At 38.6% G+C, this 19,893-nt stretch overlaps 1 long non-coding RNA gene across 1 annotated transcript; it reads left to right on the top strand.

The window, feature by feature from the left end:
* The first annotated feature begins 14,320 nt into the window (after positions 1–14,320).
* LOC109501534 lies at positions 14,321–19,172 on the top strand. The gene is made up of 2 exons (XR_002744121.2): positions 14,321–14,432; positions 18,176–19,172. It is a non-coding gene; the product is annotated as an uncharacterized LOC109501534 (long non-coding RNA).
* Positions 19,173–19,893: the final 721 nt, after the last annotated feature.

Raw genomic sequence — 19,893 nt, 5'->3', positions numbered from 1 at the left:
ATAACAGTCTGATTTTCTAAAAGTTAATTGTATATTATACCAGGTACCCTCAGAGGCTAATTATGTAGGATGTGGTTAGGGCTTAACCACAATGTATATTATTTCTAAGTTCTCATTAGGTAAAAGTATGAATTTCAAAGAGTTAAAAACAAGGTTCATGAACAGAGCATATGTCAAAGACATTTAACTGCTTAATTAGGGAACAAGCAGAATGATGAAGCTAGTTCCAAAGAGAAAAGGAGAGACCAATATACACAGAAAGTGGAAGAAAGAACACTGAAAAAGGGTTGCTAAGTTAGCTTTAAAATAGTGATTGCTATGATCTGAATGTTTTTGTGCCTCCCAAATTCATATGTTGAAATCCTAATCTTTTGGAGGTGCTTAAATTAAGAAGTAGATTTCTTATGTAGAGGATTACTGTTTTGTGAAAGAGACTCCAGAAAAATCCTTGGTCCCTTCTGACATGTGACCTGGAAGGGGGAGTCCTCATCCAACTATGCTGGCACCTTGATCTCTGACTTTTGGCTTCTAAACTGTGAGAAATAAATTCTGTCATTTATAAACCACCGAGTCTGTGATATTTTGTTACAGCAGTGCAAACAGACTAAGACAATGATTAATTTCCTTCCTGGCAATAAACTAGAAAGTTGGGGCTTTCTTTCCTCCTAGAAAAACATTGTTTGCTTCTCTAGCAGAAAAATAATTTGCAATTTAACAATCTTTGTCAAACATCTACCTTTGTATAGTCTGGGCTCAACTAACACCAAGCTATTGACTAAGTCAAACAAAAGTTGCAATCTCTCAATGCCTTTAAGCATGCCTACTGATTAGACAGTACTTTAGTATGATAGTGGAAACACCCTTAGTAATATTTTTGAATTACCTTTAAGTTTGGGGTAATATTGTTTTCAATTGTTTCATTTTACGAGGAAACATTTACACCACTCTAAATTCTAAGCCATTTATAAGCCATCTGTAAATTGAGTTTTTCGTATACAAAAGAAATAGGCAAGTATGACCTGTGACTTTGGGTTTCATTTACTGAATTTAGGAAGACAGCATATACATGCAGAAATGACTCAAAGATACTTATGAAAATGTTTTTATTTTTTTTAATTTTTTTTTCAACGTTTATTTATTTTATTGTTTGGGACAGAGAGAGACAGAGCATGAACGGGGGAGGGGCAGAGAGAGAGGGAGACACAGAATCGGAAACAGGCTCCAGGCTCCGAGCCATCAGCCCAGAGCCTGACGCGGGGCTCGAACTCCCGGACCGCGAGATCGTGACCTGGCTGAAGTCGGACGCTTAACCGACTGCGCCACCTAGGCGCCCCTGAAAATGTTTTTAAAAGTTAAACTCAGGGGCACCTGGGTGACTCTCTTGGTTAAGCCTCTGACTCTTGATTTCAGCTCAGGTCATGATCTTGCGGTCATGAGATCCAGCCCCAAGTCAGGCTCTGTGCTGGTCATGGAGTCTGCTTAAGATTCTCTTTCTTCCTCTCCCTCTGCCCTTCCTCCTGCTCACATGCGTGTGCACTCTCTCCCTCTCTCTCAAAAAAAAAAAAAACTTGTTTTAGGGGCACCTAGGTGGCTCAGTTGGTTAAGCATCTGACTTTAGCTAAGGTCATGACCTCATGGTTTGTGAGTTCGAGCCCCATGCTAGGCTCTGTGCTGACAGCTCAGAGCCTGGAGCCTGCTTCAGATTCTGTGTCACTCTCTCTTCCCCCCTGCTCAAGCTCTGTCTCTCAAAAATAAATAAGTGTTAAAAAAATTTTTTTAAAGAAAAAAATTGTTTTACAGTTTAATTCAATGAATGAATAAGTAGTTGGAATCAGTTCTAGCTTAACGCAGGTAGTCAGAAAACTATAAACATAATCTTTACACTTAAAACAATATACCAACTTTTGAAAGAAATTACATAGCTTCAACATCCATACTATGTACTATACATTTAAAAATTTGTATTTAGTTTATTAACTTGAGAATTCATTCCAAAAATTCTATCAGTTTAAATTCAGTTCTTATACTAAGACGATAATTTTGAAGTCCTCTTCTCCTCTGACTCCTGTGTATATATAGGATGGAAACCCAAAAAAAGCCTGGCTTTTTCTATGAAAAGGTCAGATTAGTATGCAGGTACAGTGAAAGAATACATACTCCACAGTAATTTTTTTTTTTTTTTTTTAGTTTTACTGAAGGCAATGCCTTTGAAATCACACATCTGATATTATAAAAACATGCAGCTAAAATGAGCAATTCTGGTTTTGGAGAAATTTTCTTTAAAAATTCTTTTCAAAATATCCATGTCTTCTCTTTTGAAAATCCATGCTTAAATAAAGAAGAGAATGTCTGAAAGTTTCCAAGAGACTACTATACCTATTGTACCTTACTTCCTTGTAGGAAATGTAATCTTGAGTTAAAACAGTTCTTATTAAAAAAAAAAAAAAACTCATACAAATCAATAAGAAAACACAAAGACACCAATCGATAAGAAGGCTAAAAGTACAAAAAGAAAAGAGAGAGGAACTGCTGCTCAGCAGACTTAAGGGAATATGTTCTTAGCGCTCAAAGAAAGCAAATTAAAGCAAACTATCAATATTCACCTTAATTGGTATATTGGTTTTCTAGGGCTGCCTTCACAAATTACCACGACCTGTATGGCTTAAAACAACAGAAATTTATTCTCTCTCAGTTCTGGAGGCTGGAAATCTGAAATGAAGGTGTTGTCAGGGCCATGAATTCTCTGGAGGCTGTAGGCAAGAATCTTTCCTTGCCTCTTCCTGGCTTCTGCTGGTGGCAGCAACCCTTGCTGTTTCTTGACTTACCATTCCATCTCTCCAATCCCTGCCTCCATCTCCACGTGGCATTCTTCCCCTGCGTGTGCATCTCTGTGTCCGAAGTCCCTCTTCCAGAAATCATTGGACTAGGGCTCATCCTAATCCACCATGACCACATTGTAACTTGATTGCATCTGTAAAGACCCCCCTTCTGAGTAAGGTCACATTCTGATGTTCCTGGTAGGCATGAAGGTGGGGACCATGGGGACACTATTCAACCAAGTACAATTAGCTAAGATTTTTACTTAGTAGTAGGTCAGTACTTGGAGTCAACAGAGACTGGTCTCCATCTCCCATACCACATCTGATCACTAGCAAGTCTGTTGTTACTTTATGTTTAAAATATCTTCTGGGGGTGACGCCTGGGTGACTCAGTCGGTTAAGCATCCAACTCTTGGTTTCAGTTCAGGTCACGATCTCACAGTTTGTGATTTTGAGCCTGCTTGGGATCTTCTGTCTCCCTCTCTCTCTGCTTCTTCCCTGCTTGCTCTCTCTCTCTCTCTCTCTCAAAAGTAAATTAAAAAAAATTAAAAATATATGTCTTCTGGGGGCACCTGGGTGACTCAATCAGTTCAGGGTCCAATTCTTGATTTCAGCTCAGGTCATGATCTTAGCAGAGAGCCTGAGCATAGAGCCTGCTTGAGATTCTCTTTCCTTCTCCTCACTCATTCTCTCTCTTTCTAAAAATAATAAAAGAAAAGAAAAGAAGAAAAGAGTATCTTCTGAATCTGACTTCTCACCATCATCTTTCTATGTAGACTATTGCAGTGGTCACCTACTTGGTTTCCTGTCTCTGCACTTACCCCCCTACATTCTCTTCTCCAGACTGTGCCAGGGTAAGCCTTCAAAACCCCAATCACAGAATGTCACCTCTTCATTCAAACTCTTCCAGGATCTTTTCATCACAATTAGAATGGAGTACAAAATCTGTCAGGTTGTAAGAGGCCTTATGTACTCCAGACCCTGGAGTCCAGACTTCTCTGGTCTCATTTTTAACCGTTTCTCCTTGTTTCATGCCTCTCAGGTCACTCCACCCTTCATATAAGGCATCTATGTTTCCACTTGCAGCCATTTGCACGTGTTCTCTCAGTCTGCAGTGATCTTCCTCAAGATCTTACCATGGTTGACTAATTCACTCTATTCACATCCATTCACTCTATTCACAATAGCTTTGGCTATTCATTGACCTTTAGAGTGAGTACTGAAAGATATGAATTTATTGTCATTATGGTGCTTGTAGAGTTGGAATTTCTGTTAGTGTTCTCTGGTCCTTTCTAGTCTCTGTTGCTTTGGGTCTTTATTTATTTATTTATTTTTTCATCTTTTCTCACCTCAGAGAGTCCCTCTTAAAATTTCTTGCAGGGCTGGTTTAGTGGTCACAAATTCCTTTAATTTTTGTTTTTCTGGGAAACTTTTTATCTCTCCTTCTATTTTGAATGACAGCCTTGCTGGATAAAGAATTCTTGGCTGTATGTTTTTTTGATTCAGCCCATTGAATATATCCTGCCACTCCTTTCTGGCCTGCCAAGTTTCTGTGGATAGGTCTGCTACGAACATGATCTGTCTTCCCTTGTACGTTAGGGACTTTTTTTCCCCCTTTCTGCCATCATGATTCTTTCCTTTCCTGAGTATTTTGTGAGTTTGACTATGATATGCCTTGTTGGTGGTTGGTTTTTGTTGAATCTAATGGGAGTCCTCTGTGCTTCCTGGATTTGGATGTCTGTGTGTTTCTCCAAGTTAGGAAAATTTTCCACTATGATTTGCTCACATAACCCTTCTACCCCTATTTTTCTCTCTTCCTCTTCTGGGACCCCTATGCTTCTGATGTTGTTCCTTTTTTATGAGTCACTGATTTCTCTAATTCTAAGTCATGCTCTTTTGCCTTAATCTCCCTAGTTTTTTCTGCTTCATTAATCTCCATAAGTTTGTCCTCTGTATCTTTTTTTCTCTGTTCTGCCTCATCCAACCTTGCCACTGTGGCATCCATTGGAGATTGCAGCACAGTTATACCATTTTTTAAATTTCATCCTGACTAGCTTTTACTTCTTTTATCTCTGCAGAAAAGGATGCTAATCTATTTTCAACTCCAGCTAGTATTCTTATTATCGTGAATTCTAAATTCTGGTTCAGACATCTTGGTTAAGTCCCTGGCTGTCATTTCTTCCTGCTCTTTCTTTTGGGGTAAGTTCCTTAGTTTCATCATTTTGAAGGGAGAAAAGGAATTAATGAGGTAAAAAAATTAAAATTAAAAACAATATTAAAATTAAAAAATGAAACACACACACACACACATACACAAATCGAATAAATGATCCTAGATCCTAGGTGTGTTTTGGTGTGTGTGTTGAAAGGGGCTTGATAGATTAGAGAAAAAAGGGGAAAGAAAAAAAAGGAAATCGTTTGAAAATTTGAAAAAATGAATACACTGAAGTAGAATAAAATGAAACGATGGAAGTAAAATAGAATTGAAAAAATTTACACAAACATAAAATATAGTAGAAAAAATTAAAGGAAAATATTTTTAATAAAAATTGAAAATAAAAATGAATTTTTAATCTTTCTTTATTCAAAAAAAAGAAAGAAATGAAAAAGAAAAAAGAAAGAAAATTGAATAGATAGGCCAGCAAACAGACTGAAATACGACTGTAATTAATTTGTTTTCCCTAGAAGTAAAACTATGAAGCACTGTATAATCTATAAACTAAGCAGGCAGAGAGACTTGTATTCCTGAAGAGTGAGGTTGGCCCAATTGGGCGGGGCTTAGTGTAATAACTCTGTTCTCCACTAGGTGGTGCTACTTAGCTTACTGGGGTGGATTGTTGTGGCGCTTGTAGGTGTGTGTGTGCGTGCACATGTGTGGGAGCAGTGAAAATGGCATCACTCAGCTACCCAGTCTCTAGTGTCAGAACTCCTCTGATCAGCAATCGTGTACCTGTCCTTTGTCTTTGGCTTCCATCTATCCCCTGCTTTTACGCTGTGACCAAGCCCCAGGCAGAACTTCCCTTCTGAGTTTTATCTCAGATGTGGCTCTTTTTCCCAACCTCTTATTTCTGAGGGACTGCAAATTTGACCCGTTCTGCCCCTCTGTGGGAGGGTCTCACTGAGCAATGGCCTGGTGCTGGCTGCACCCAGGAATGTTCACAGGACCATGCTGCTGAGACTGTGGCTGGGTGCTAGCCCACCCCAGAAAAAGTTCACGCGATCATGTAACAGCAGCATTTCAGGGATTATGGCAAATCACAACGCATCTGGCACCAGGCTTCACCCCCAGGGACCTTGTTCCAGCACCAGTGAATGCAGTTGTTCTCCCAGGTCCACTGCAGCCTTTGCCTTTGGGGGACTCACACAGCCTCTACCAGGTGCCCTCCCAGCAGGGGAACCAGCTCTCCCTGTGTGGCCCAAAGGCCTCCAGGCTTCACTCTGCTCCTGGGGTTTCGCCCTTCTCACCAGAGCACCACCAGGTATGGAGCTGCAGAGTTTCAGGCTCTGTACTCCCCCTGTTTATAGAGTCTTAATGGAATTTAAACTCTCTCATTTCTCCTTTCTCCCTTTTTAGTTCAGTCCCTGTGGCTGTTTATACTTTTCCACTTTCTCTCCAGCTGCTTTTGGGGGGGGTGCTTTTCCCATATTCGCCCCACTGTATCCATCCTCTCTCTGCATGCAAAAGCAGCTCCTTGCCCTCCATGGCTTCTCTCTCCCTCAGTTCACCTCTCCACACCACGTATCTGCTGAACTCTGTGATTCAGGTTGTGCAGATTGTTGTGTTAATCCTCAGATCAGTTTCCTAGGTGTGCAGGATGGTTTAGTGTTGGTCTGGTTATATTTCATGGACATGAGACAAGAAAAAACTCCATGCTGTTCTGCCATCTTGAAGGTTTTTTTTTTTAATATTTTTTTAATGTTTATTTTTTTTTGACAGAGAGACAGAGCATGAACAGGGGGAGGAGCAGATAGAGAGGAAGACATAGAATCCAAAGCAGGTTCCAGGCTCTGAGCTGTCAGCACAGAGCCTGATGTGGGGCTCAAACTCACAGACCATGAGATCATGACCTGAGCCAAAGTCAGATGCTCAACTGACTGAGCCACCCAGCACCCCTAGAAGTTATTTTTAATGTTTATTTATTTTGAGAGACCGTGCACATGCACATGTGAGTGGGGGAGGGGTAAAGAGAGAAAGAGAGAATCCCAAGCAGGCTCCACATTGTCAATGCAGACCTGACACAGGGCTCAATCTGATGAACCATGAGATCATGACCTGAACCAAAATCAAGAGTTGGATACCCAACCAACTGAGCCACCCAGGTGCCCCCTTTTAGAAGTATTAAAACCCACATAGGTAAGGCTGACCAAATATACCATGAAATAGACCAGCCTGTTATAGTAGAGTTTTTAGCATAGAGATGCTACAGAAATAAGATAGAAACCAGCTTCAGTAAGTTATACATATTGAGTACTAGAACATATACAGGATCAGAACCTAATGGGGAATGAAGTACACCATGATCAAACTAGACAAGCATGCTTTAATCTCTCTAAATTTGGTGCTTCAAGTAAACTGTATTAGAGAATGCCATTCAGGTTTGAAGGTAAGGTAAAGTTTCCTATTCTCTTCCCTCTGAGTTGAAGGCAGCTGATTCTAGAGGGTACACACTCAACCTGAATTGCTCACCCAGGTGCAGGAAAAGTTGTAACTGAGTCAAAGAACAGTGATCCTCTATCACTGTGATAGGTAGGGCTCCCAGATATAAATACTGCTCAGCCAAATGCACAGAAGTCACTTACACCTGGATGAAGAACATAAATGAGCATGGTATATCTTCAAGTCTTAACGTTGAGACAAAAAGAATCTGCCCAATATTAAATGTGCACCAATGAAGCTCAAATTCTAAGTAATTGGAATCACCATCTCCTCATTGAGGGAGCATCATGGTTGAATTGTGTCTCCCCAAAAAGATACCTTCCAGTCCTAACCCTCCCCCACGCTGTTCCCTTGAATGTGATCTTATTTGGCAACAGTGTCTTTGCAGACGTAATTAAATAAAGGTGAAGTCATGATGCATTAGGGTAGGCCCTAATCCAATGACTAGTATCCTTGTAAGAAGAGGGAAATTTTGTCCCAGAGACAAACACCAGAGGGAAGAACACCATATAAAGATGGAGGCATAGAGGAGAGTTAGAGCAGCTGCAAACCAAGGTGTGCCAGCAGCCACCAGAAGCTAGGAAGAGGCAAGGAAGCATTCTTCCCTAGAGCTGTCAGAAGGGAGCATGGTCCTACCAATACCTGGATTCAAAATTCTGGTCTCCAGCACTGTGAGAGAAAAACCTCCTGTTGTTTTAAACCACTCAGTTGGTTACAGTAGCTCTAAAAAACGAACGCAGGAAGGAATAAGAAATAAGTTGGAGAGAAAGTTTGGAAGTGTTTCTTCCCTTCCAACTCTCCCTCAAATGGAAGAAAGAGGCTTTATCCCAATTGAATAAGAGAGGATAAATATTGGAAAGTGAGAACTTTTCTGTTTCTCTCCTGCATCTCTGCTTCTACTGTTTGATAAAAATCTACAAAACCTTTCTGCTGTGTTTCCCTTGGCCAGTGAACTGGAAAGTTCAGCAATGAGAGCTAGTGATCTCTGAAATTGGTAGGAATGAGATATTAATTATTTAACTCCACAGACATGGCATGCCCTAAGCCAAAAATTTATTTTCTTTACCATTTCATATTTCAAAATATGCTTAACCACTATTTTTAAAATACTCACCAGAGATTGGTAATAAACTAGAATAGTATCTTTGGCTCCAATTTTGAAAATTAAACTCCTGCTCCCAATATTACTTCCTAATTGAAAATCTTACCTTATATCAATCTCCCCTTTATCACTGATGAAATTCAAGCTAAATTGAATTTTATGTTGACAAAACAAATCAGAAAGTATTAGTGCCAAAATATAAAATTAAAATATCAGTCTTTTCACTCATTAAAGAATACAAAATTGTCTCTTAAAAATAAATATGCATTACCAGTAAAATAAATTTACTCTAGGACAAATAATAAACAATTTATATATTAATTTTCTTTTTTAATACAGCTTATATACAAATTAGCTTCTGGTGAAGTGACTACAAGGCCATATTCTTAGCTCGTTTCTACTTGTGGTGTTGGGAGTTTTCACATAGAGACAAAAATTGGGGAGAAGTTAATCATTTTTTCTAGATTTGTAATGTACTTATGAATAAATAAGTAAACTTTGGTAAAAAATGGCCAGAATGTTAAGATCTAAGATGTCTTTAAGAAACAAATATGTTTACTCTAAAAATAGAAAGTAAAAGGCCAGATTTGGAATACAAGACCATTTAGGCAAATGCTTCAATGTACTTATAAAATCATGCTTTTAAAAAAGAATCATCTCATTTTATTGAGGAAGGAAGTTATCTAAAAAAAAATCTGTCACATATTGAAGGAGCATGGGTATAAACAAAGAAATAAAGGAAAAGGATTTCTATTTATTTCAATTATTTTATAGCTCTTACATGTTGATTATTTTACTTGAATGAATCCCTGGACTTGAACTGATTTTTAAAAAAGTAACAAAAAAGAAGGAAAGAGAGGTGATGGGGATAGACTTTTAAGATTGAAGGGAAGGGACTCCTGAGTGGCTCAGTCAGTTATCGATGTGAAATATCATATTCATAGCAAAACTATTTTAATATAAGCTTTGTTTTTAATAGCAACACATGCTGTTTATGGCTTATCTTGTCTCTATTCTACATGACTAACTTTCACACCTGCTTCTTTCAAACTTCTATTTGACCTTTGAGCTTCTTTTTCTCTCTCCCTTCTCCTTCCCTCCCCCTTTCTTTTTTTTAGAAAAAGGATGCTGTAACATGCTGATAATAGTGATGAAAAGTAGAAGAAAAAGTGAGATTAGTTGGTAAGTTTTTAAGTCAAAGGGGGTGAAATTTATTCGTTATTGTCTCTGTAGCATAAAATAATTTAAATTCTTATAAATTTAAGCAAATTTACAATTAACTATATCCTAAAATTATACACAAAAAGGTAGATTTGAAGTTATTTGTGAATGACTTCTTCCATACTCCACACTTCCCCTACTCTCCAGATTCCTTTAAAGCTAATTTTTTTAAAATACAGAAATAATGTCTTTTCAAAGTTATTTTTTTTAAGTCAAAGATTCAAAAGGTAGAAAACGAAGATCAGTCTTGTACAGGCTTAGTTCATTTCACAAAGGCAACCACTCTCAACAGTTTTGTTTTGCTCTTCTTGTGAGTATGGCCATCATTTACCTAAATTCCTTAACTTCCATACAGTTTTTATAAATGATTAACCTACTGGGTGTCTGGGTGGCTTAGTTGGTTAAGCGTCTGAATCTTGGTTTCAGCCCAGGTCATGATCTCATGGTTTGTGGGTTTGAGCCCCACATCAGGCTGTGTGCTGACCGTGTGGAGCCTGCTTAGGATTCTCTCTCTCCCCTTCTCTCTCTGCCCCTTCCCTGCTTATGCTCTAAATAAATAAATAAATAAATAAATAAATTTTTAAAAAGTAAAATAAACAATTAACCTACTACTTTCATTATGTTTCCATTTACATGTTAATTTTTCTAATTTTCTTCCTCCTGATTATGCCCTTTCCTGTCTGTTGAAAGAATTCCCTTTAACATACCTTGTAAGGATGGTTTAGCGATAATGAATTTCTTTAACTTTTGTTTGTCTGAGAAACTTAATTGCAGGGTTTTTTGTTTTTCTTTTACCACTTTGAAAATATCATCGCCACTCCCTTCTGGCCTGCAAAGTTTCTGCTGATGGCTTTCTGAGGTTTCCATTGTAGGTAACTATTTTCTTTTCTTTTGCTGCTTTAAAATTTTGTCTTTGTTACTACTTTTTGCTATTTTAATGATTACGTGTCTTGGTGTGGTACCCCTTGGGTTGACTGTATTGGGGTTGCTGTATATATCTGTATCTGGATTTCTGTTTCCTTTCTCAGATTTGGGAAACTTTCAGCTATTATTTCATCAAGTTTTTCTGCCCCTTCTCTCTTTTTTCTCCTTCTGGGGTACCTATCATGTGAATGTTATTACACTTGATAGTATTTACTGAGTACCCTTAAACTATTCCCAAGGCTCATTATTCTGTGTTCTTTTTGCCATTCATCTCGGTTGCTTTGTATTATGCTGTGTTCCAGTTGTTGATTTATTTTTCTGTCTCCTCTAATCTGCTATCGATTCACTTGACTATGCTTTTACTTTCAGGTATTGAGTACTTCATCTCTGATTTATTCCTTTTTATATTTGTTTGTTGAAGTTCTCACTAAGTGAAGGATCTCACAAGTCCCATGAATGTCTTTATGATGATTACTTTGTATTCTCTCTCAGGCATATTGCTCATCTCCATTTCATTTAGATCTTTTGCTATGGTTTTTCCTGATCCTTCATTTGGGACATATTCCTCTGTCTCCTCACTTTACGTAACTCTCTGTGTCTGTTTTTATGCATTAGGAAAGTCAGTTACATCTCCTAATCTTGAAAGTAGTGGACTTATGAAGAGGGTCTTGTAGTGCCCTGTAGTGCAATGTCACCTGTTTCCAGAAACTGTCACTTCAGGGGTGTCTTTTATGTGTTGTGCTCTCCCTACTCTTGTGGTTGTGCCACATTTCCCTTCAGTCCAGTCATCTGCAATGGTGCCCCTTGCTTGTTGTGGCCAGGTTTCAGTCCCTGTGCTGTTAAGAGGCCAGTTTGGGCTGTCCTGGGCTTGAGTTGGGTTAGACCAGATTTCTGCCTGAACTGTGGCAGCTCCAAACTGCAGAGAACTCTCCCTGTATTGTCACCTGAGAGGCTTTTTTAAGTGGTCAGGGCCTGTAGCCCAACAAGATGTCTGTCCCCAGTCCATCTGTTTGGGTTGCAGTGACCCTGGACTATGGGAATCCCTCTTTGTCCTGCCCCTTGTAATATTTTTGTTGGTAGGTGAAGTCAGCAGTGAGATCAGATGTCTGCCCCATCTCTCTGCCCAACTTCTAGGACTGCAATGGGACTTGTCTGTGTGGCTATCTTCCCTTGTCCTGAAGAGTATCTTTGGAGTGGTGCTGACCACTGTTGGGTCTGCTTTGAATGCCAAGTTGGGCAGGTTGAATGGGGCTATCTGCTGGGAAACAGGGGGTTGGGGGCAGGACACATGGTGTTAGCAAAGTATGCACTTGTCTGATTACAGGATGGAACCTGGAGCCACATTGGAGGGACTTCTACTAGTGAAGCAAATTGGACAGCGCAATCCACAGGAGAACACAAGGGTGGACATACAGTGTTAGCAAGCTAGGTTGCAAGTATTCTTACTGGTTCCTGTAGGTGTTCTAATATCCAGGCTAGGAAGTGTGGGAGAGAAATGGTACCCACCAGCTCTTTTGTTCTTGGAGAAATCTCCTAAGGATCTCTGCCCCTCCAGCATACATTAAGAGGTTAGTAAATAAATACCCTTCTTGTGTTACCCCAAGCACTTTCAAAATGCTGTTTCTATGCTCTAACTCAGCAGGGCTGTTTGTTGTGCTGTCTTTTTTTTTTTTTAAGTTTATTTAATTATGTTGAGAGACAGAGAGAGTGAGTAGGGGAGGGGCAGAGAGAGAGAGAGAGAGAGAGAATCCCAAGCAGGCTCCATGCTGTCAGTGCAGAGCCTGATGCAGGACTTGAAATCATGAACTGTGAGATCATGACTTGAGCCAAAACCAAGTCAGATGCTTAACTGACTGAGCCACCCAGGCATCCCTGTTGTCCAGTCTTTTTAAGCACAGAGACTGTTTCCTATTGCCCTCCAGCTCTCCCAAAGCTGAGCTTATTGATGTTTAAACTTTCTTGTGGTAAGCCCTACTAATTGCAAAAACTTGCAAAGTTAAGTCCCTCTGTTTTTCAAAACCAAAAGATATGGGGACTTATTTTCCCATTGCAGGTCCCCTGTGTCTGGGTGCCTGGTGTGGAGTCTGTTCCTCTCTCTTCCGCATACTTATGGCATCCCTCCCTTTTGTGGTTGGTCTCACAGGTTAGTTTGATTGTTGACTACATCTCTGCCCTTCCATCCATTTTCGATGTGGCCTCTTCTCTACGATGAACTGTGAAGAGTCTGTTCTGCCAGGACTCCACATGATTTTCTGGGTTAGTTACGCTGATGTGGGTGTTATCTACCTGTGTTCATGGTCCAAGGTGAGCTTAGGTTCTTCCTATTCTGCCATCTTCTCTGGAAGTTGGCTTTCTCATGAAGATCTTGATCTCTTTGTCTCTCAGGACCAACATTTTTCAATTTTGTTAAGAAAGCCCTGACCTTTCCCTGGATGAAACACAAAGTAAAGTAAAAGCACTGGAATGACTGGTTAGAAATATAAATTAATTAATAACTTGAAAGGAGACTGATTCCATTTCCCTTAAATCTCCAATGACAACACAGAAAAGCAAATGAAAATCACGGTATTGCAATCTAATCATGTGGACCACCACGTGCTGGAATTGCGGAGCAAAATCTGCCAATGGTAAATCTAGTACCAAAGGATTCGTAGAAAATGATTCAAGTTTTGCCTCATAGATAGGCTTTATTTTATTTAATAATAAGAGAGACAGAGAGTGGGAATGAAAAAAAAAAAAAAAACCAGAATCTAGAAAGTGCTTAACATCTGCCCCTCAGTGTGTAAGATCAGAAGCCAAACTCTATTTCATACTGCTGCTCTGTGACACCACAGAGAAGAGTCAACCCCATCTCCTTCCATGTTTGTTTCCAATATGTACCCTAAAGCAGAATCTCCCAGCAGGTAGGGGGGACTTGTGGTAGATTTAAAGACATAGCTGGGGCGGGGGGGGGGGGGGGTGGGTAGGGGGAAATTATGGTATAAAAATTCTTCAAATACCCCATTAATGAAAAGTATCAACTAAACGGTGAGTTTAGGTTTGAAAACTGCCTCAGAAACCAATAGAAATATTTATTGAAAGCCAGCAAGAAACTGGAAATTAATATCTAAGTATATCCGTCTGCATTTCAGCTAAAGATTTGGAAAGTTTACCAAGAGTGCGACCTTAACCATTTATTCTCTGGTCTTTTGACAAACACTGACTTAGGACTGAATCTCTTTCTGTAGGAATTAGCAAAACACACACAGAAAATACAGGACCTCTGGGAGAAAAGGGAATGAATTTTGCTGTAGAAGAAAGAGTGATAAGGAAATCCTGTGATTTCAACAACATGGATAAACCTTGAGGGTATTATGTTACGAGAAATAAGTCAGACAAAGAAAGACAAATGCCATATGCTCTCACTTGTTTGTAGAATCTAAAACAAAAACAAAAACAAAAACCCACTCTCATAGATACAGAGAACAGACTGGTGGTTACGAGAGGCAGAAGTGAGGGGTGGAGGAAATGGGTGAAGTTGGTCAAAAGATACAACTTTCCAGTTATAAAATAAATAAGTTGTGGATATGTAATATACAGCATGGTGACTATAATTAACAATACTATATTTTGTATTTGAAAGTTGCTAAGAGACATCTTAAAGTCCTTATCGAAAGAAAAACAAATTTCTACATATGGATGGTGATGACTGTTAACTAGACATACTGTGGTGAGTATTTTGCAATTCATATCTAATCATTACATAATACATATCTAATCTAATATATAAGCATTATCTTGTACACCTAAAACATAATGTTATATGCCAATTATATGTCAATAAAAAATGAATGTGTGACAACTAAAATGTTTAGAGAAAAAATTCTAAAAATATAAGATTCTAGAGAATATTTCAATAAGCTGGTATCATCAACAAAGGACTCATGGCTTCTATGAAAAGAGAATCAGAGAAAAATAATAGAGAAACCAAAAAGCAACACTATGAGATGAAAAAGTAATAGAAAGAGAAGAAAGGGAAGGATGAACACATTAAGATGGAAAGGAAAAATGCCGAATCATGGAATGAATGTAACCTCCCCAAAATCATAGGTTGGAGTCAAAAATCCAGTGTGGCTCTTTTGGAGATAGGGCCTCTAAGAAAGTAATTAATATTAACTGAGGTCATAAGCATGGGGCTCTAATCCAATAGAATTAATGTCCTTCTAAGAAGAAACATCGAAGAACTAGCTCCCACTCTCTGTTTGTGTACAGAAGAAAGGCCATGTGAGGACAGTGAGAAGGCTACCAGACAAAAGAGAGAGAACTCACCAGAAACCGACCATGCTGGGTCCTTGACCTTGGACTTCTAGCCTCTAGAACTGTGAGACAACAAATTTCTGTTGTTTAAGCCACCAGTCTGTGGCATTTTAACTATGGAAGCTTGAGCAGACTAACATGCTGAGATTAGAATGTTTCTATTTAGAAGGAAGCCCAAAATACAATAACTAAATTAAAACCTGCACTAAAGGTTGGAAACAGCAGGATGTATACTGAAGAAAATGTAATCAGTGTAGAGTGTGTTTCTCACATTTCAGTGTACATGGGGGGTCACCTGAGGTTCTGATCAAGTGGGTCTGGGATCTGAGATTGTACACCTCCAACAAGCTCCACCACAGCTGGTCTGAACACACTGGTCTACACCACAGTGGCTGTTGACAAGTTCAGAAGGTTCTAGACATGACTGAGGAAACATATCGATGTTCATGTGTCTAAAAGAAAGATCAGTACAAATGCAACAACAGAATAATTAAAAGTACAATAGAAAGAAATGTTGCTGAGGTCCAGAGGGAACTGAGAGTTCAGAGAAAGGCACTACCATTTTATGCGCAAAATTCAGTGAAACGTTTTGGTACCTCTTCCTCAAACTGAAGAAAAACAAAACAGAACAAAACAAAACCAAAAAAAAAAAAAAAAAATACAACTAACATAACCAAAGGGGTAAAAAAGGAAGAAGATGAGACAGATTTATATTTATCATAAATTCATTTGTAATAGAGGAAAATGCAAACAATCTCAATGTCCAATAATAAACTGTTTTAAAATGGTGGTATGCTCATAGAGCAGAAACTATGCTACAGGTAAAGTTACATAGCAGAAATATAATCAATAATATTAAAAATGTTGACAATATGTTGTAAAGTGGAAAAGGAAAGTTGCAAAACAGCATATAATTCTGCTCCTATAAAATATGTGAATATATTCATTGAAAAAACTGTAAGGATAAAGGCCTGCTTCCTAATATGTGATTGCAGGTAACATTTATATCCTTTCTTGCTGGTAATGTCTAAATTCTCTATAGTGATGATAAAATAGGTCTAGAAAAAAATGTCTAGAAAAATATAAATCATTGAGGCACCTGGGTGGCTCAGTGGGTTAAGCGTCCAGCTCTTGGTTTTGGCTCAGGTCATAATGTCACAGTTCGTGAGTTGGAGCTCCACATCGGGCTCTGAGCTGACAGCATGGATCCTCCTGCCTGAGATTCTCTTTCTCTCTCTCTCTCTCTCTCTCTCTCTCTCTCTGCCCCTCCTCTGCTTTCACTGTCTCTCAAAATAAATAAACTTAAAACATTTTTTAAAAAAGAAAATATAAATCACTACTGATGTTATCACTGGGCACTTTATGTCCAATATCTTATTTCATATTTAACTATAAAGATCTAAATGGTTTTAGAAGGTAAATAGACATTGATTGTATTCAAGGAACATTAATTACTACTTATCTTCGGGAAAATTTTCAAGGCAACCAGGGACAGCATTGCTGTAACTTGACTTCTCTTGTTTGAGAAAATAATTTTCTTGTCCCATTTCTGATTTTCTATCTTAACAAAATTTCAAACATTCAAAAGAGAATAAATAAATGATATTGGAGATGGCTTTATGTTTTCTTAAAATTATTTTTCAAATCAAAATTCACTTCTGTAAAACTAAGAATAGATAGGATTCTCAATTCTACTATAAATGTCATGACAATTATATCTACTGAGCAACAGATTTTTAAAGTAAAAATGAGGGAAAATGGGTGCTAGAGCAGATGTATTTTTATGCCCAAGTGATGATAGAACCTGTGGGTTTTTTTTAGTTAGAAGGAAAAAAAAACGTACTATTTTGGAAATAGATTTTTTTTTTTTTACTGTTTTTCCCTAAATGTACTTTGGTTTTACTTTCTATGGGCACTTCCTAAATCTAACTCCATATTCTGAATCAAAAGTTACAGAAAATTTCCCACATATATCCAATCTGCAAGTTCAACATGATTGCCTTTCAAGCACAATGTAGTGGGGAAAACATTAGATTTGAACCACAAGTTGTGTGCTCATATCCCAGATATACTCCCAATTATAAATCTTGAGCAAGTTACTGGAAATTTCTTAAGTCTCCATTTTCTCACTTACACAATGAGATTAGTACCATCTACCTTACAAAATTGCTGGGGAGGGGCACCTGGCTAGTTCAGTTGGTTAAGAGTCTGACTTGATTTCAGCTCACAGCTCGTGAGTTCCAGCCCTATGCGGGGCTCTGAGCTGACAGCGTGGAGCCTACTTAGGATTATCTCTCCCCCCCTTTGCCCCTCCCCTGAAATTTCTCTCTCTCTCTGTCAAGAATAAATAAATAGGGGTGCCTGGGTGGCTCGGTCGGTTAAGCGTCCGACTTCGGCTCAGGTCATGATCTCGCAGTCAGTGAGTTCGAGCCCTGCGTCGGGCTCTGTGCTGACCGCTCAGAACCTGGAGCCTCTTTCAGATTCTGTGTCTCCCTCTCTTTCTGCCCCTTCCCTGTTCATGCTCTGTCTCTCTCCGTCTCAAAAATAAGTAAACGTTAAAAAAAATTTTTTTTAAAGAATAAACCTAAAAAAAAAGATTAAACTTGACAAAGCTTATTAAATAAGCATAAAGCATACTATACCTTTGTTTCCTTTTTATTTTTTTTCCATCTTCCCTGAAATTTGGTTAAAGCAAATCTTGTTTCAAAGACCCAGCATGTGTGTCTCTCTTCCTTGAAGCTAAGGCCATTTCTGGTAAGAGTATGCCCATCGAACTGTGTAATATAAGACACATATTCTTGTTTTCAGTGGAGACCTTTGTAATTTGTGTCATTTCGCTCGTACGCAAATATTCTCCAACTGTAGATCTCAGACTGTGGCTCTGTCACATGGCATATATCTTCCATGCGCTCGCTGTGTGAGCCCACTTTATCACCCCTGTCATATCCCTACTATGGGAAGGACCTACATAATTAGAAAGTGGTTGCACAGTAACCACATTATCAAGCATCTCATTCCACTTCTGTCTTCTATCTCCAGACAACTAGTGGAGCATTTTTGGTTAATAGTCTTTAACCAAAAAGAGAGAAAGTAAAATTCCAGGTTGCTGATTCAGTTTTTTTTTAAGTTATTTCCCTCTATTTTTATATTCACCAGGCTTGTGTGTGAAACAAGAACTGAAGTGCTCACAGATGAGGCAGTGATTAGCATCCAAACCTACCCCATGCCAAGCAAGAGCTGTTGTTGCTGCGATCCGAAGTTATCTAGGTGATCACTGACAAATAGCTTCCCCCAGAACATGAGAAATCTCCAGCCACCTGCTCTTTCTTGGCTGGTGGAGCGAAACAGATTTCCTAGTCTACTGGCTCTGCTAAACTGTGAGTTCCAGGTGAGCCAAAGCCACTCTTCCAGCCATTGAAAGAAAAAAATGACCTCAGTCAGCAGGAGGACTCTCTCCCGCCAGAAGAAAGGAAAAGAGACTTGAGAAATCATTTAACCCAAGACCCTCATTGTACGGATCAGAATTCAGGTCAAGTGCTTCGCCTAAGTCATAAAGCAGTTATTTCATTGCAAAAACAGTATGAGCAAAAACCTCTCTGGTTAAATTAAAGATACTCCCAGGGGGGCATCATGATGTATGTAATGAGCAGAGTACTGGTATTGATTGAGACTCTCTTGGCTTGTATTTTAATTCTTCAATTATATATAAGCTACCAAGGTAACCTTTAGCAACTTCGGTTTCCTTGATGCTATCTTACAGGGTCATTTTGAAGAGTACGTGTGACAATTCACACAATAGTCATATAATTGCAACATGGAATTGTTATGTAATTGTACATAAATTAAGTACATGCTAGCAATTATTATTATTATTATTCAGTGGCCCAAGAAATGTAAACCTATCAGCTATCTACTGATATCTTCAAAAGAAGAGGACATCCTACAAGGAACTGTGAAGTCAAATAAATTTCCAAAATTTAAAGCTAAAGTTAAATAGTTGGTCTAGATCACCAACTATTCAGTCTTTTTAAAATTCTCTCTTGCTTATCTTTGGAATGACTATCCAAAGACTTCAGCAAATGCAACTGGCCCAGAAATGTAACCACATAAAATATAGAGCTTAAAAAATAAAGGTTTTTATTTCCATCTAAAACTCTCATTTGAGCCTTTAAACCAGATTCTAGCTCTTTTATAGAAGAGGGAAAAAGCAAACAAACATTTACAAAGTATGAGGAACTCTGCCTAATTTGAGCCTTGAGCCATGGTTTAAACATTCTTTTCAAGAAAAGCCTCCATGATTAATTATCACTAATTATATTTTTTTCTCTAGGAGATCAACAATGAACTAGATAACATCTGGGAGAGTTTATTTTTGGTTAGCCTATTAATCTTAGCCAGAATAATCAGGGTCTGGGAATATGAAAAGATTTCAGGAACTATTTCATCAGAGATCAGGATTTTCAAAAAGGAACAAGGCAGGGTTTTCCCCCCTCCCCCAAACAAACAAACAAACAAACAACAAACAAAACAAACAAAAGACACAGGGGTGAGGTGAGGGTACTTATAGAGCTTACTCCTTTAAGTAGATTCTTTAAAAAAAAATCATTGTGAGTATTACTTTTAGGCCTGGCCATGTTTACTGATATGACTATGGATTTGAGACACCTTTGGGGAGACCCATTCCTTCTTTAACTTCAAAAATCAGTAAATATGAGCATACAGTTTCAAGAAGTCACAAGCTGTCATTTAGCTTACCTCCCTGGTACCACGTATGTTTTCTCAAATGATTTCCTAGTGTCCTTTTACTACATACATAAAAACAGAAGCCATTGGAAGTGGCTTATTGTCTTGCAACTATGGAAGTTCCCCCAGGG

Source organism: Felis catus, chromosome B4 (assembly GCF_018350175.1).
Source record: "Felis catus isolate Fca126 chromosome B4, F.catus_Fca126_mat1.0, whole genome shotgun sequence".
Lineage (NCBI taxonomy): Eukaryota > Metazoa > Chordata > Mammalia > Carnivora > Felidae > Felis > Felis catus.
The sequence above is the reverse complement of the archived record's forward strand: the minus strand, read 5'-3'. Positions and strand labels throughout refer to the sequence as shown.